The 18225-nt window shown below is 41.8% G+C and overlaps 1 protein-coding gene across 1 annotated transcript in view; it reads left to right on the forward strand.

Moving 5' to 3' along the window:
- Positions 1-18225, forward strand: part of GPC1 (glypican 1) — a 738496-nt gene that overhangs the window by 364337 nt on the left and 355934 nt on the right. The gene's annotated exons all lie outside the window — the stretch shown is intronic.

Raw genomic sequence — 18225 nt, forward strand, 5'->3', positions numbered from 1 at the left:
CAAACCCATGCCTCTTTATGGTTCAGACCATTTTGCATAAAGGAAGTACCTTCATCCAAGGCCCCAGTACTGTTGTAAAGTGTCAGTGAAGCTGTAGCAGTCTGCTGGTAAACTGTACTCTTTATGACATGCAATGTGCTTTGTGTGCCCAGGATAGGAGAGACCCTGTGTATGGAAAATTTGAAGAGAGAGCCATCAGCCTAAGGGGAAAGGCTTCTCTGACAGCTGAGCCTTCAGTTTCATTAACAATGGCTGGGAAGCCTGAGTGCGAGGGGCTAGGAATTTGGAGTTTGTCATGAAGGTAGAGAGCAAGGTGGCCAGGACTCAGACACTGATGGAAAGGGATTAGTAGGTGTTGGGTATCTGGGAGATCAAAGAAGTTTTCAGGTGTCTTGGCAGCAGAACTAATGGGCTTATTATGGGATGTCAAGTAGATGTTAGTGGCAACAAGCTCCAGAAAAAGTCACAAGAAGTAACAGAGAGCCTCAACATTTCAGGTTTGTGTTAGCAGCCAAACTGTTCAGTGCTTGTCGCAACCAAACTTTTGACCTTTTTGCAGTCTGCCCATCAGCACAGCAGACCTAGCGGCTAGAGCTCCAGATGCCTGCAAAGCATTGGTCTCCTCTGACATCTGCATTCTTACAGCTAATTCTTCTGAGCAACCTTTTTCCTTACATGTTTGATGCACATGCTGCCATGTCAAAGTAAACACAGGGTCTAAAAGAATCCCTGCTGGAACAATTTTCCACAGACTAAATAAGTGACAACTAAGCTGAACTAGAGAGACTGGTAGTGATTTCACTGGCACCCAGACATGGAAGAAACAACTGTGAAGAGGACAAAGACTCCTTTCCACTATGCTAAGCAGTGTATATACATGGTATACCTGGAAGATCTCCCTTAGAGCACTTAGTATAACATTGGGTGGGTTTCTTTCATGCCCTTGTCATGTACAAAAATAACTCTACAATTAAGGATATACAAAACTGATTATCAGCATAACTATCTTCCAGGTATGCAGGCTTGCTGAAACATTATAGATAAATGATCAAAAAAAGCTAATCGAGCTCACCAAGAAAGATTTAAATAATCAACAGTCAGACAAACATGCATGAAATCATATCACAATTATTATTCATATGACTGCAGCACCTAGGAGTCCTAGTCATGGACCAGGATCCCATTGTGCTAGGTGCTGTACAAACACGACCTAGGCCAAGTTTTCCATTAGAAAGGAATTCAGTTCACATGCTGGTATTTTGTTGGAGTACAAGAGTAAACCCACCCTGTGTCTTTCCTTGTACTTTCTGAAATCAGGCTTTGAGTTAGGCCTGGTCTACACTAGTCAGTTATTTCAGAATTAGTCAAGTTAATTCTAAAAAAAAAATGATTCGGTCCACACAACCAAACCGTTTTTTTCAATTTAAAGGGCTCTTTAATCTGATTTCTGTACTCCACCTCAGCAAGCGGAGTAGCACTTAAATCAAGATCGCAGTCCCGGGTTAAAGGTACTGTGGATGCAATTTGACGTTATTGGCCTCCGGAAGCTATCCCAGAATGCTCCCTTGTGACCACTCTGGACAACACTCTGAACTCCGATGCACTAGCCAGGTGGGCAGGAAAAGCCCTGGGAACTTTTGAATTTCATTTCCTGTTTGGTCACCATCAGCACAGGTGACCATCAGCACAGTCCATCATCACAAGAGATCACGCAGTCCCGGATTCACAGACAAGCTCCGAACAGGAGGTACTGGATCTCATCGCATGTTGGGGAGACGAGTCTGTTATGGCAGAAATATGTTCCAAAAAAAGAATGCAAATACGTACGCTAAAGTCTCTATGGCCATGAAGGAAAGAGGCTACTCCAGGGACACAGAGCAGTGTTGTACAAAAATCAAGGTGCTCAGGCAAGAGTACCAAAAAGCCAGGGAGGCGAACGGGCACTCTGGGTCACAGCCCCATACATTCTGCTTCTACTGTGAGCTGCATGCAATTATGCAGCGTGACGCCACCACTACCCCACCACTGTCCATGGACACCTGCAAGGGGGGAGTTGCACAGAGCGAGGAGAAAGAGTCACTGGAGGATGAAGAGGAGGAGGAGGACAGTGCACAGGCGGCAAATGGGGAATCCGTTCCCCTCCCCCCCAGCCAGGAACTATTCTTACCTCTAGAGCCAATAGCCTCCCCCCCACTCCCAAGGCGGGTTCCGGGACCATGACCCTGGAGATGGTATTTCTGGTGAGTGAGAGCCTGATTGGAGCCACGCGGTGGGTGCAGAGGAGGGAGGTGTTGTGTGAAGCGATCATCCCAAAGAGCCCGCAGTCCCTCCTTTTATATGGCAAACCCACCATGCATTGCTTGCTATGGGAAAGGGGGCCCAGCAGTTTGAAAGCATTGAAATGAATGTAGAAGAAGCAGAATCCCATGTGCCTCTAGGCTGTCTGCAAGCTGAATTCTGTTGCCTGGCCATGTGTGATGGCTTACTCACACCAAAGTGTCCCCTTTGTTCTCTGAAATGAATCTTTTAAAATACTACCCTCCCTTTCTTTCCTCCGCAGATGCAAATGTTTCAACGTGGCCCCTATCTACTCCATCCCAGAGGCTGGTCCAGATTAGAAGATGGAAAAAACGAACTTGGGACAACATGTTCGCCGAGCTCATGCAGTCCTCCTGCACTGATAGGGCCTAGCTCAATGCATGGAGGCAAACAATTGCAGAGTCCCGTAAAGCATTACAGGAACCCGAAGAGAGGAGGGATGCGCGTGATGAGAGCAGGCAGGACGCTATGGTCGAGCTCATGGGGAAGCAAACGGACATGCTCTGCTGTATGGTGGATCTAATGTGGAAAAGGCAGCAAGACCACAGACTGCCGCTGCAGCCCCTGTATAACCGCCCTCCCTCCTCCCCAAGTTCCATAGTCTCCTAACCCAGATGCCCAAGAACATGAGGGGAGAGGCTACAGGGACCCACACACTCAACCCCGGAGGATTGCCCAAGCAGCAGAAAGCTGGCATATGGACTTTGGTTTCTGGACTTTGTCCTTCCTTCCTCCTCCACTCCCATAACCCAATACCCCCCACCTCGGTCTTCCTTCTGATTTCTCTCAAAGTGTTGTGCAACAAATAATAAAGAACAGTTTTTAAACAATTTTGACTTTATTTCCTTTCATATATATAGGAGGCGGGTAACTTCAAGAGAAACAAACACAACTGTCACACCGTACCCTGGCCAGTCATGAAACTGGCTTTCAAAGCTTCTCTGATGCACAGCATGCCCTGCTGCGCTCTTCTAATCGCCTTGTTGCCCAGCTGTGCGAAACTGACTGCCAGGTGAGTTGCCTCAACTTCGCACCTGCCATAAACATCTCCCCTTACTCTGACAGATATTGTGGAGCACACAACAAAGAGCAATTACAATTAGATCTCAGTACCACCAGTATTCCAACTGAGTCAATAAACTCCGCCAGCGCGCTTTCAAACGTCCAAAAGCGCATTCTACCATCATTCTGCACTTGCTCAGCCTATAGTTGAACTACTCCTTACTACTGTCCAGGGTGCCTGTGTACGGCTTTGTAAGCCATGGCATTAAGGGGTAGGCTGGGTCCCCGAGGATAACTATAGGCATTTCAAAATCCCCAATGCTAATTTTCTGGTCTGGGAAGTAAAACCCTTCCTGCAGCTGTTCAAACTGACTAGAGTTCCTGAAGATGCAAGCGTCGTGCACCTTTCCCAGCCATCCCATGTTGATGTGCTTGCAGCACCATGGAAAAGTACCCCTCGCAGTTTACATACTGGCCAGCCCAGTGTTCTGGGGCCAGGATAGGGATATGTGTTCCGTCTATCGCCCTGCCACAGTTAGGGAACCTCAGAGCATTAAAGCCATCTACAATGGTCTGCACATTTCCCAGAGTCACTACCCTTTATAGCAGCTGGTCAATGATTGCATTGGCTACTTACAGCACTGCAGCCCCTACAGTAGATTTGCCCACTCCAAACTGATTCCCGACTGACCGGTAGCTGTTGGGTGTTGCAAGTTTCCACAGTGCTATGGCCACTCACTTGTCAACTGTGAGGGCTGCTCTCATTTTGGCGTCTTTGCACTTCAGGGCAGGGGACAGCAAGTCACAAAGTTCGATGAAAGTGGCCCTATGCAATGAAAGTTTCACAGCCACTGGGAATCATCCCTGACCTGCAACACTATGCGGTCCCACCTGTCTGTGCTTGTTTCCTGGGCCCAGAATCAGCGTTCCACAGCATGAACCTGGCCCAATGCCACCATGATCTCCCAATCACCATGTGCCGTGCTTTTAGAAATGTCTGTGTCCATATCCTCATCAGTATAGTAATCGCACTGTCATCACTGCTGGATAATGCATGAGGTATTTACAATGGTCAAAACTGCAGCGAAGATCTGAGCAGGCTCCATGCTTGCCGTGCTATGGTGCCTGCCCGGGTAATCCTGCAAAAAGAGCATGAAAAGCAGATCAGCTGTTTGGTTCAAGATGCCTGATAAAAGGTGATAAATGGTTGTCTTCTGTAGCTTTCATGGGAGCCCAGGACAGACAACATCGAAAAAGCGGTGAAAGCTGTGCAGCTCAGTTCACGATGGCTGAAAAATGGAAGGGAATTGTTGCCTTCTGTAGCTTGCACACGAGCCCAGGACAGACAACATGGAAAAATTAGCTAGCAATTCAAGAGCAGGAGAGCAGAGTTTGCCGCAGAAGCTGTACTGCTCAGTTCACGGTAGCCGAAAAAAGGCGGGAAATGGTTAGATAAGAGTAGATAGAAAGATGAGAGGACATGAGGGTGGATTCATAATACCAAGAGATAGGCGTTGCACCATACTGCACCATCTGCTGGCAGTATGGCATCTGCCATAGCTTTCACGGATGGAGGAGCAAGGAGGGCACAAACCCAGAAACACTTGCAAGAATGTTTTTGCCCCATCATGCACTGGGAGCTTAACCCACAATTCCAATGGGCAGTGAGGACTGCGGGAACTGTGGGATAGCTTCCCACAGTGCACCACTCCAACATTCGATGCTAGCCTCAGTACTGTGGACACACTCTGCCAAATTCACATGCTTTAGTGGGGACACACAGCACGGAATGTATAAAATCGCTTCCGAAAATTTGAATAGAATAAGTTTGAATTAATTTCGTACTGTAAATGTACCCTTAGTCTCCTCATCACCACCAATGGCTCAGCCCTGTTCCTTTGGGGTCGTAGTCAGTCTCTAATCCTGTGTCACAAAATCACTGTCTGAATCTGATCCTTTCAGGAGCTCAGTAGCACTCAACAATCTGGAAACTCCCTATAAAATCTACAGCCCTAATCTAATGCTCATAAATTTATATTGTGTGCTGAATGCCTACATCCTCTGCTTAACTACCTTGTAACCCTTTACCAAGAAATTCTACATACATTATTGAACACCTTAAATTTTATTTTATGATATTAGTATAAAGATTACGATACCAAGTAAATTATTATCTGTAGGGTATTCTAATTTAATGTGTATATACACACCTACATAGTTGTAGAGCTCTACATTCTAATTTAAAACCTACACAAAAATTTTATATACACGTGTATATCATACATATAGTCTATACGTAAATGTGTGTGTGCCTATAGTGAATGTATTGTAAAACTGAAATTAGACCATAGAACAGATGTTTTCTTCTGTAGTATAGGTAGGGTATTAAGTAAGGATAAACAAAAAGGAAATTAAGGTATAAATTAATATAGAGAGTATACAGAGATTTTTTTTCTTTAGATTTGAAAGTACCCTATCTAGAGCCTTTCGGAGCCTCTGACACACAAGCAGCAACCTCATACCAATGCTAAAGAGCTAGGCAGTACAAAAAATAAATCAAAATCTCCATGTTCCTTTAAATTGTAAGTTTCTGTGGCTATATGTACACACACACTTATCTAAAATCTAATCCTAAAATGCTAAGTAACCATATTAAGGTGAAATGACCCCATTTTTGTGTCAGGTTTGTTCTGAATGGAGACAGATAATAAAAGAATGTTTATCTAAGTTATTTGAAATCAATGTGCTTTTTCCTCTGATATCCTGAGATGCCTTCAACCAACAAACTGACACATCTTCCTGCATGAGGGTTGTCACAGAGGGCCAATGGAGGTTGTATCACTTTCATGGAAAATAACCCTAGCTTGACTCATGCTTCCCCTCAGACTGGAAACTTGTCAAGCAAAGGAGACCCCTTATCCTCTATTAATCATTCATACTGTCCACACTGGGGAAGCAACACATCAAAATGACCTCAGTCTAAAAGGTAGATCCACACTAATGAAAGTAACAGGACTGAGAGAATGCCCAGTGCTTTTGTAAAAGAGCAATGAGCTAAGAGAGTCAGAAAATGGACTGTTTCTGCCAAAAAATAAGAAATTATTTTTCTTTGTTTTTCTTGAGAACATTTTAAAAACCAGACCATATCATAAGAAATGAAACATTCTGTCTTTCACACCCTGTCATTGTTTTGTTCCAGCAAAACATTTTGACCAGCTCTGATCATGGGCATGGGAATTCAAACGTTCCCTTTGTTATATTTCCAGATGGGCTAAATTCATTAATGTTAGGTAATGCTGGAGGAAACTAAACAATAATTCTTTCTGAAAGATAAACTCTAATCACTGGATACATTAGCAAACATCAAGTGATAATAGACCTTGTGTGTTCAAACAGCAATTAAGTTTGTTGTAACCAGTTCTTATTTCATATGGGGTAGTGTAACTCTGCATTAAATTAATGGACATATTTGTGTATGTTAGTTTTTGCTGTAATTAACAGTGCAACATAAGCATAAACAAGTTTGTTCTATGTGGGAAAGAACAGAGGCTTTTGTTACGGGCTGTCAAAGAAAATCTCTCTGAATAATTTTTACTACTTGCAGGTACTGCATGATTGTCAGAGAACTGGGACAAATATGTACTTTGCTGAACATTTCCCGGGAGGAACAGAGAGAAAATTGACACGCATTTAACCAGAGGTGCAAAAAGCAGGCAGAGAGGGACAAACAGAGTTGGGAGACGACAAAAGGACAGACAGACAAGAAGATAAAATAGACGTAGTGTATGGCTAAGGACCACATGTATGAAGTGGCAGAGCAGCTTTCGAGCAACCACATTGGAAAGACTTGCTGCTACTAATTTTAAAGACAGAGAGGTGACAAAAGCCAAAATAAGAGGACTGAAACAGCTCACTGCAGGAGGGAGAGGGCATTGTACAGGTGTTTTATTCTGTTTCAACTAGAGATGAGAGGCACTGAAATAAAACGGAGGGAAGGGACTTCAAATGGAGAATTCAGTTCAGTTTGGACAAGCATCTAAAGTTCATTTGCTTACCAAATTCTTCCACCCTTGTGGGGCTGGTGACTTCTTCAAACTAGGGTTTGTTGAAGACATATCCTGCTTCCAATGGACTGCCAATGTCCTGAGACCAGCCTTTCGGCAAGTGTCATACTTCAGCACGTCTGCTTCCTGCCCTGGATGGAACCATTATTTCAATGCACTAAACCCCTAGACTGTTTTGAAAATCTCAACCTGTATCTTTCATTGGACACCATGAGTATCTGCAGGTGCTCTGCATTTTCATTCCTCCCAGATGCACAGCCCATAAGCGGGTGAATTACATTTGCTACATACACTGAAATGGAAATGGTGGGCTTGAAGTCATCCCGCTGTGGGTGCGGGGAGGTGAAATTTGCACCCTTCTTGTGTCCAAGTAAGGAATTGCCCTGAGGGAGAGCAGCTGTCCTCCACTAGAGAAGGGTAGTTTTAAGCTCTAGCTCTGGCATTTGTGAGACTCCATTGAGATGTTCAGATCCTGCAGGAGGTGTTCAGATTCTCTGACAGTGGCTATATAGGCAGGGCTGGATTAACTCTCTTGTGGACCCGGGGCATTCATTACACTGAAAATGGTTACTGCCAGCTCCAGAAACCACATGAACAACATCACTAGAGGGCCAGAGTTAAAGTTTTTTAGGAGTCGCTGCCTGTTCCATACTTTCAAATATTTGAGCTTCTGGTACATGAAACTTAACTCTGAATGTCTTGGATTTCTGAGAGTTTTTCTAAAGGTCACGACACTCTGGTAACATTCTTTACTCTTACGTTACTGATACGTATTTTCAGTTTTCCCTCCAGTTTAACAACTTGCATCTAAATAACTAGTTGGCTGCCAGTATTGTATCTAATATGATCCCCTTCCTTGGAATGATATGGAGAAATGTAAAACAAATACCACACAAATGTTTGCAATACCAGAATCACTGATCTGTTTGGACAGGCCTGAGTTGTTTTTAGATCTGGGCAAATACAAAACCTCAAAAATGTTTCCACAGATACTCACTTGGATGAAGAATGTTTCAATATATGGAGGAATATTTTTAATATGATATTTAGAATACCCTTAACAGGATAGTTTATTTTTACCTTCTTGCTACTAAGACAACTTAGTAATATCCAGTTTTTCTCTACATTTCAGTTGCTCATCACTTAATTGGGTACAGCAGGATACAAAAAATTCAAGAACTCCTGCAATTCTGCTATTCTCAACTACCTAATTAGAGGTTTATATGAATACTTAAAGTTTAAAGTAGATAATCAATTAATTATGCCTTTTAGTTTTTCTGTGTAAAATGTAGCGTGAAGCAAAACTACTTTCCCAGAAATTCCACATACAAAACTAATTTCTACATTACTGTCCTTACAGAGAAATAAAATAGATGAGCAGGTCTTTTGGAACAGCTTTAGCAATTTACAGTGGAGAATGTGACTACAACCATCTGAACTATATAGCAGCCAAGCAAAGACTGATGATGTTTGAGTAACAAACCTCACCACTGGAAGGTCGATTTAATGACTATAATTGCTTACACAATGGGTCTGATCCTACAAAGCTTACTCTGGCCCTAAGAGTTTTGCCTGAGTGAGGACTGCAGTGTTTGATCCACTGTGTGCAATGCTTGGCTCCAAACTGCTCCCACATCAATATTTTATCAATGTGTTAATTATGGCTGGCTAAGAAATATGATCTTGACCCTGCAGTTCCTTTTGTGGTGCACAAAGGCTGTGCACTGAGGAAATAAAGTTGAGCACAGATTTGTTCCTTCACAATGCATGGAAGTCAGTCTCAAGTTCCTTGAACTCACACTCACTCAATCTCAAGGAAATGTAGAGATGTAGGTGGAGAATAGACAAGTGTCAGGAGACATGGGCTTCAGTGTGATCCTCTGTATCGTAGTGCAATGCATAGCTACATGTTCTTGTCTTTGATCTGCTCAATAGCAACCCCTCATCATCTTTCCCAATACACAGTATCACCACTCTTTACCTTGCACTCACATGCACAACAGTTCACCCCTTCACTATGCAGGATCAAGCCGTTAGTGTTTAGGCCGGATTCCTCCATGGTGTATGGTTTCAGTGGAGTTCTAACAGTGATATGTTCCACCCCGGTTTTGTTATTGTTCACCTTCATCAAGGTAGGGCAACTTAATGGCCCAAGACTTTGAAAGAACATGTTTTCTCTCTCATTCATATTCTTTTCCAGGGCTGGAAAAAAATTAGAAATAGCATTCCGCCATGCTAATGGATATAAATAGCCTTGGCAGACTGACATGGCCAAAGACTATAATGATCCATTGGCTCCCATCCTGAAGTCAGTTAACAAGATACACTTTCTTCCAGTGTGTTGTAAGAAGACACAAGCCTCCTTCCAGAAGTAACATTCTCCTGGTATGTAAGAGGTACAGGGGACTGATGTTTCCCTAATAATTGTTTGCATTGGGTGACTGCCTCTAATTCATTCCCATGGTGAATAACTCAGAGGTGGAAGAAACCCATGTGGCTATCTATTCTGTCCTTTCCAGCATTGAACACATGACTATAATTATCCTGCTCTTCAGTTTTTACCTCATGCTTATACATGCAACATTTCATACCTTTACTAGGCAGAGTCAAGCCTTTCCATCTATGGCATCTGATTTAGTTAGCATTATACCAGCTCCATCCCAGGTGAGATATATCGGGACATGTTCAGAACACACTTGTTTTCACTATGGAAGTTCAAAACTAGCCTTTTAGTTTTGCCATTCACATTACGTCTGTTCCGATTTCCACCACTCTTGATATTTGTGTGTGGTGGAACTATTTTACAGATTAATGCTTATTTGCTCCTGCTTCTCCAGATGTAAAAATGTGATCTGGAGCAGTGTGATAAGTAACAGTGTGTTTTTTACATTGTTCCTTTGCATTGTATGTAACAAATTATTTACAGTACAATGTACACATATGAATTTGATAGAATGAAAACTTCCCTGTTGGTTCATATAACAAGGGCATATGTAGAGCAGCTTCCAGGGCATTTACTGTGGCTCATTCATCCTTGGTGTAATTCCATTATATGCAGGCAAATATGTTAAAAAAGTGATCTTTTCCCACTATAATAAGCCTAACTGCTGCTTGTAGTGGGCAGGCCTTTTCAAACCATCTTCTCTCTTGCCCTTCTTGACTGTGCACCTTTACATGCAAAGTTATCATTATTGGAATTGAACAGAAGAGTTTTCTGTTAGCAAAAACTCATGACGTTTGCTACTTTTCCATGTATCAGAATCCATTTAAGGGAATTGACATACCACTCGCGTGACTCAGGCTGACTGATTCCAGTATCTTCACTGTCATCTCAGGTAGCTCAGGAGGAGACAATGGTATTTGTGAGACTCCATGAGATGTTCAGATACTGCAGGAGGTATTCAGACTCTCTGACAGTGGCTGCATAGGCAGGACTGGATTAACTCTCTTGTGGGCCTGGGGCTACTAGATTTTGTAGGGCCCCTGCATACAAGTCTTTTTCCTGGGAGGGGGTTTGGTGCAGGATGGGGCTTGGGCAGGGGGATTGGGGTGCAGGAGGGAGTTCAGGGTCTGGGAGGGAGTTTGGGTGCAGGAGGGGGTTCTGATCTAGGGCAGGGAATTGGGGTGGAGGAGGGGGTGTGAGGTGTAGGCTCTGGCCGGAAGGCACTTACCAGAGGTGGCTCCCAGCCAGCGGTGACATGACAACCCACAGTCTCAAAGGGGCAGAGAAAAAGTTGTGTGTGCAACCCTAATTTTGGCATGTGTGCTTAACTGTGCAGTCTTAACATTCTTTTAGCATAGTATTTTGTATGGAATGTGGTACAATTTGCAAGCAACACTGAGATTGGTTTAGTCTCAGGATATCAAACCTAATATTGATGCTCTGGTTGATGCAAAACGCTGCCAGCTAAGTGTCCAAAAATGAAATGACTGTCAAAACTTGCACTGACTTTTCACATTACAGTTTTTGAAAAGTGAATACATTGACTTTTAATAGCATGCTATATTATTCTTCAGTTTTTTCATTTTTGACTATAGTTTTGTGTCGTTGTATGAAAAGGTTTCAGTGATGTGGTCCTCGGGCCAATGTACTAGTCCTCATGTGGCCCTCGTGGTGATTTGAGTTTGAGATCCCTGCTCTGGCCTCCTCTCGTACTTTCTCTAGGGCTTTATAAGGCACGTATTGTCATCCTCAGTTCTGCAGTAAGTTCCATGCAGACAAACTCCAGCAACCATATGGAGTCCCACTGACATCAATCGTTCTTGTGGGGTCACAGCCACACAAAGCTCATTGCAGGCCTGGCACCTTAAGATGTCACTGAGGCCAAGAATTTAGCAACATTCAAAGGAGGATCAGGTATTTTTATGAAAAGCAATATCCAGAGTTAAAAAAGTTAATGCTAACAAATTTTGGAAGGGATATAAAACCTCATGGTAGTAAGCCATATAAGTACTTCATAGATTAGCCCACATCAGCCTGCTGTGAGGTTTCTTGTATTGTCTCCTGAAGCATCTGGTGCTGGCCCCTTTTGGGAGCAGGATACTAGACTAGATGGACCATGGGTCTGATCCAGTCTGGCAGTTCCTATGTTCTTAAATGCTCTGTAATGTACAGGCAGTCAGATCAGACCTCCATTAAGTTCTACAATGTAATGTAGGTTCCTGACTTTGAATGCAGTGTTAGTTCTTGTTCCTACTCCAGGTTCAATCATGTGTAATTACTAAGCACAATCGTCTGGTTTTCTTCCATTCTGGTTTTTGGGGGAATTTATAGAGCAAAGAGATATGTCTTACAATGAGTGCTCTTTAGGGAAAATAAGGCTTTGTGGAATATGGAAATTACATTAATAAAACTGATAGTATCAGTAGTTGTGAGTAAATCAGTCTTCAGACATCACTGTTCAATCTAGCACTAAATTCAAGACATGTCTAAGTTAAGTGGCCAATAAGACTGAGAAGCTTGTACCTTAGCTTTGATCTGCACTCTACTAGCTGCCTCTTTACTAAGTGTCCTGGCTGTGTGGGACTCTTAATTCTTTTCATATGTCATTTCCTGAAAACATGTGAACAACACATGGGTGGCAACTTGAACAAATAAAACAGGCCATTTATTAAGTGTTCCCAGCAAAGAATTACCATTGACTCCAGAGGCTGTTGAATGAGGCCTGTAGTGCTGTGTGATGTGACAGATGTTCATGAAAGGGACGAATGAGGACATAGAAATGTACCAGCATGGGGAAAACATGGATACAATGTGACAATGGAGTGTGAGTATCTAGCTTGGCCACGTTTTGGAGAAACAAGCTGAAGAGAAAGGAGAAGGACTTAACCACATTCAAACAATGTCAACTTCAAATATTTTGATTGACATACCACGTGTATTTCATGGGAAGTTGCAAGACACATCTTTGCCATGCTTGCTTTTTCCTAAAGTAATTTAAATGATTTTTTGCTTTAAACCCTATACTGAATGTTTACCTTTAACTCAATGGGCTTCAAAGACTTACACCTAGATCACCATCTTCCACAGAAAGACCTGCAGGAGAGGAGGATGAGGGCAGGGGGACAAAAATATTGAGGTTTATGATGTGAGGTTTCCCTGGTATCATCCTCCATTTACTGATATGAATTCAAATTATCACCCAGTGTTATGAAAGGTACCCATAAAATTAAAACATCAACACTAATTGGCACCCCTTGGCAGAAAAGACAGGGAATGAAGAGATGTGGAGATGGATCAACTCTGGCTCCTGCAGTTGGACATTGAGGCAACATTCAAAGAACAGTGTGGGGACACGTTCACTGCCTCTGGCTTGGAGGCACTTGTTCTGTGGACAGAGGATTTCAAGTGCGGATATCCAGTGATATCACTCCAGTCCCTTCTATTAACCCTAAATTCGCTATGGTTAAAAGAAATAAATTATGATCCAGCACCTGATGAGACAGCCATAACCTGGTTTTCCATCATTAGCACTGATGGTATATCTACACTGCAAAGTTGTCGATAAATCTTTTGTCTTTCACAGGTACTTAAAAAAGCCCCCCCCTACAAAAGACAAAAGCTTTGCTGATGCAAGTTGTAGTGTGAACACTACTTGCAGGGCTGGAAGTATTTTTTTCGCAAAAGTGCCGACAAAGAGCGTTTATACACACTGACTTTTAGCGACAAGGCTATGTCGACACAGCCTTGTCGCTAAAAACTGCATGGTATAGACAAGCCCACAACAGCTATAGCTTCTTAATTGATTGTAATTGGCATTTGATTAAGAAATATGACTCACCTATGGCCATTTCATATTTTACAGTATTCTCAGGTATCCCATCAGTCTTTTCCTCTGTGACATCCTGGTCTCATCTTATGTAAGACAGAATTACTCATCTTTCACAGCTGGTCTTTTCTGGTCTCCTCTATACTAATCTATGAAATTAATCTGTTACCAGCTCTATGAGCTGTAAAACCCTGAGAGTCACCAGCAGCTGTCTTGGTAAAGGCTCCCATTTCCTACCTCAGCTCTCCTGCTGAAGTGGGTTTATTTTAGATGCCAAAGCACCGCATAGACCATTGCACTTGTCTTGCCTGTGCCACCACTGTTGAAGTGCTATTTTAGGAAATAGTCCAAAGGATTCTGGAATTCATCTAAGTAGAATTGTTTGCAAGCAGCTGAATGAAAGATGTATGTGAAAGAATGAGAATACCTATGAGCCCGCACACTGAAAGGACAATTAAAGACACCAAAAGAAGCGCTTTTTTTGTTTCAGCCCTGGAAAGGAAGACTTAAAATAGGAAAGAAAGGATATTCTACTACCTACATGAATAATAAAAAGAAATCCCTGGACTAGCGTGATATGAAAGTCTTACTGCATTCAGGGTTTTCAATCATATTGTATTAAACTATATTAATATTTGATTTTTCTAGGACAATCAAAAATCTTTGGTATATGATGATGAATTTTTCATTTTCATGAGCACCAGACAATCAGCCTTAGGCTCTAAGGTCAGTAAATTACTCAGCTCCGGTGAGATGTTTCTGCCTTTAAAGCAAATGGAACTTTTCGCTCTACACATCAAGTGCTTAATGCATATTGGGCCAAATTCATCCTCCACCAATTTCATGGAGTTATACCAGGAATGAATCATGTCATGGTGTGCATCAATGCTAGAGCTGTATGATCCATCACTGGGTCTACTATTAAGAGTTATTTCCATTGGAGGGGGTAGAGAAGAAGTGTGAATAGCATTATGATGTGTTGAATAAAGATTCTGTAATAAACTGGACTAAGATCTCTCTCCAACCTGAACATCTCTATGGCTTGCTAGCAGATAAACGCACCATTGGGAGCCTGATCCAAAGCCCACTGGAGTCAGTGGAAAGATTCTTTCTGTGACTTGGGAACAGGCACTAGCATTGGTTTAAAAATCAAAACATGGATTTGGATGTTCCAGTGAAGATTATGTAGCCCTTGCTTTTTGCAACCATTGCAAATGTACTGGTTTGGCCAGACTGCATTGTAGGCTGTTTTCAGTACTTAATTGTGGCTTACACTGGAAAGCATCCAGAGCGGTATTATTTCCACCAATGTCTGAGTAGCCACTGAGTCATCATCTGAGTTCATCACTATGTTGTTTTAATGCATAATCAGAAAAGCACTTAACCAATTCTCCTTTTAGAAATTAATTCTAATTTATTTTGTAATACAGGCATAAGACTTTATTGCCTAAATTGTGATTTTGCCACAAGCCCTGTCTGTGGGACGGATTTCTCAGAGAAATTTGCCCGAATAAAGTACTGGGGTATCTGACCCTAAGGAAGTGACTACCATTAAACTCCTCTGTTTACAATGTTCGTGAAGAAGAGAGTCTGAGCTTTTAGTTTCTTGTTTCTGTTCAGTAGAGCAGAGTAAACTCAAGGAATTTTTCAACAATATTCACTCATTTGATTTCATTCTTGTAATATCGCCTTGATGTGATTCATCATAGGCTGAACCTTCATTAATGATTTTCATCACCGCACTGTGTTTAGACTTACAATACAATATTCCTTTCTTTGCTCTGTTACTTTTTTTATTGCTTGTGTTCTGAAGTCTTTGCATTCTGCCCTGAGACTTGAGACTGACAGCTGTTAGTTTCTAAAAGGTAAAAAGACTAGACACTAAATCAACATGTTTGTTTGCAAATTAGAAAGAATTTGGTTACATTAGGAAGCTCCCATTTTCCTTTCTGCTTCATAACCATTCTTCGACTCTGAACCTTTACTAATCCTCCACTTCTCTTCTTTCTTTACCACACTTCTCTTTTTCTGCTTCTTCCTCCTCATCCCACCTTCTTTTGCATCCGTTTTAACTATCCTTTCACTTTCTATCTTTCGCTTGGCCTCATACATCTCATTTCTATAATTCTTCACAAGGTATCTACCACCTTGAAGATGGTCACTTCTGAGGAGATGTACCCACATACAAACAAAAAACAATAGCCTTACTCTCATTGGCTAGTATCTTACTTCTTGAGCAGTCCCATTGATTTCTATCGTTTTCTGTGTCTGTGGTAGATACCAAATCCCACCAAAACCTCCTCGAGTATCTCATTGCAATCAATAGTCCAGGAATAAGGCACTACTCAAAGTAAATTAAGGTATTAGAATTTGGACCTGTAGCATTTTGTAAAGGGGACTAGAATAAGCCCTTCCCATGTGTTGGCTGTCTGGCCTTTCACAATAAGGTACCAGACAGTATGATGTACTTTTTGTGCTCACCCTTTCTCCCAAGCTTTTGTGGAGCTGGGATTGTCTGAATGTGTACAGAGGTTTTGCTTGCTATGTTAAGATGTCTATAGATTTACTGTGGTAGAACGAGAAATCTAATTATATTGATACAAATTACCAAGGGTCGTGGTGGATTCTCCATCACTGACAATTTTTAAATCAAGGTTGGAAGTTTTTCTAAAATCTGCTTTAGGAATTATTTTGAGGAGATTCTATGGCTTGTGTTATACATGAGGTCAGACTAGATGATCACTGAGGTCCCTTCTGGTCATGGATTTTTTTATCTATATCTCTATGAATGTGTGCAAAGTTACGCATCATTGGCCGAAAACTGCTCCTACTAAAGTCAGTAATAAAACTTACATTGACAGTGCATCCATGGGAGCAAAGTTAGGCCAATGCTGAGCGCTTTTGAAAATCCTGACCTAAGCGTTCAAGGGTTATTCGGATCCTGGTGCAGCTGTTTACTGAGAGGTTAGCATTCCCTTTTAATCTGGAAATCTTTATTTATAAAGATGTAAAAGCACTACTTCAACAATCACTTTCAATTTTTCTCCTCCTGTAGTGATGGTTATTTCTAGTGTCCAAAGTCATGGCTGGAGAACAAGCATTACACAGGAAACATGCTAAATAATCTACCTCTGCAAGATCTTGGGTACAATTTAATCTGAAAATATCTTTTGATGTATAAGTAGCATGGGTGTTAATGTTACTGTTCCATTACCAAGCATGGGAAACTTCAATAACTCTAACTCATGGGCCAAGTGTGTGTAAATGTAGGTCCTAATCCTCCACTCCATATTCAGGTAAAATACTTGTTGACATCAGTAGATCTTTTGCTTGAGTAAGGCGTGCAAGATGCTGGCTCATGAAACATATGAGTTGAGATCATCAGCTGGTGTAAATCAGCATGGCTCCATTGAAATCAGTATAGAGACACCAGTTTACACCAGCTGAAGACCTGACCCATACTGTTAGAAAACAGAACTTAAATAATTCTGTTGTAAAAAAGGCACACTTTCTAAATACAATTCTATGGTGCATCCATACCAGGAAGGGTTAGGATGCTACATACACAGGAGTCTTTAAATTAAAGAGGAACGGATGTTTGAAGCACATGGAGTCAAATAAAAATGGACCAATTGAATCTGATACTGTGACAAACTTTTACAAAGCATTGCTCACCTCACTAACACAAAATCTATGTACTTTACAAACCTAAAGTAGGAGAAACATATTGTGTTTTCATGTAATAAAATATACCAGTGCTTTTCTTTGAAAATATCTATTTATAGGCCTTGCCAAGGGCAGCAGTCAACTCATTGACTAACTGCAAAATTGCCAATTTTACCCTTTACACTTCTATTAACTGGAGCTTCAGGATTCAGTTTCCTTTCATTTGTTCTTAATACTAGCAAGCCAAAGTCTCTTGTGTCATTATTTGTAGGATGCACACTGCAGTCTGTTTCCTTACTGCTATAGCTTGTATATGAGTAGATAAGTTTGATTTTGTACAGCTTTGCAGTTAAGATTCTTCAGTACGATGTGTTCAGTTACAGAAATGCTTTAATTCTAGTTGCCTTGGAACACTGTGGAACTTTTTTGTTATGATTAACTTCTTTAGGCCTCCAGGCCCCATTCCCTTAATCTCTTCAGTTTAAGGTTAAAGATACAGCAATGTACATTTTTACCAAAGGTCACCTATGTGAGGTGACAATATGCAGTTCTGTTTGTTAAACTCAGTCATTTCTTTTTGTTTTACTTTTATCCAGAGCTGTTCTAGACAAACATGTTCTGTGCCATGTGTCATGATGATGACCTGCATATCACTTGCACACCATTTGCCTCCCCAGGGTTGTCTGTACATCTGTTTTTAACTGAATTTAGAGCCTGATGTGGAGCCCTTCTAGATCGATGGACAGACTGCAAATGACTTCAGAGGGCTTTGGCCAGATTTTTCGTGTTCACATGGGACAGGAAGACATTGCTACTGAAATGGCATTTTTCCATCACCTGTCCACTAGCCAGTGCTCACTCTTATTGCCCATGTGGTTTTCATTAGATTGTTTTATCCATGCCAG

The sequence above is a fragment of the Chelonoidis abingdonii genome, chromosome 8 (assembly GCF_003597395.2).
Source record: "Chelonoidis abingdonii isolate Lonesome George chromosome 8, CheloAbing_2.0, whole genome shotgun sequence".
Lineage (NCBI taxonomy): Eukaryota > Metazoa > Chordata > Testudines > Testudinidae > Chelonoidis > Chelonoidis abingdonii.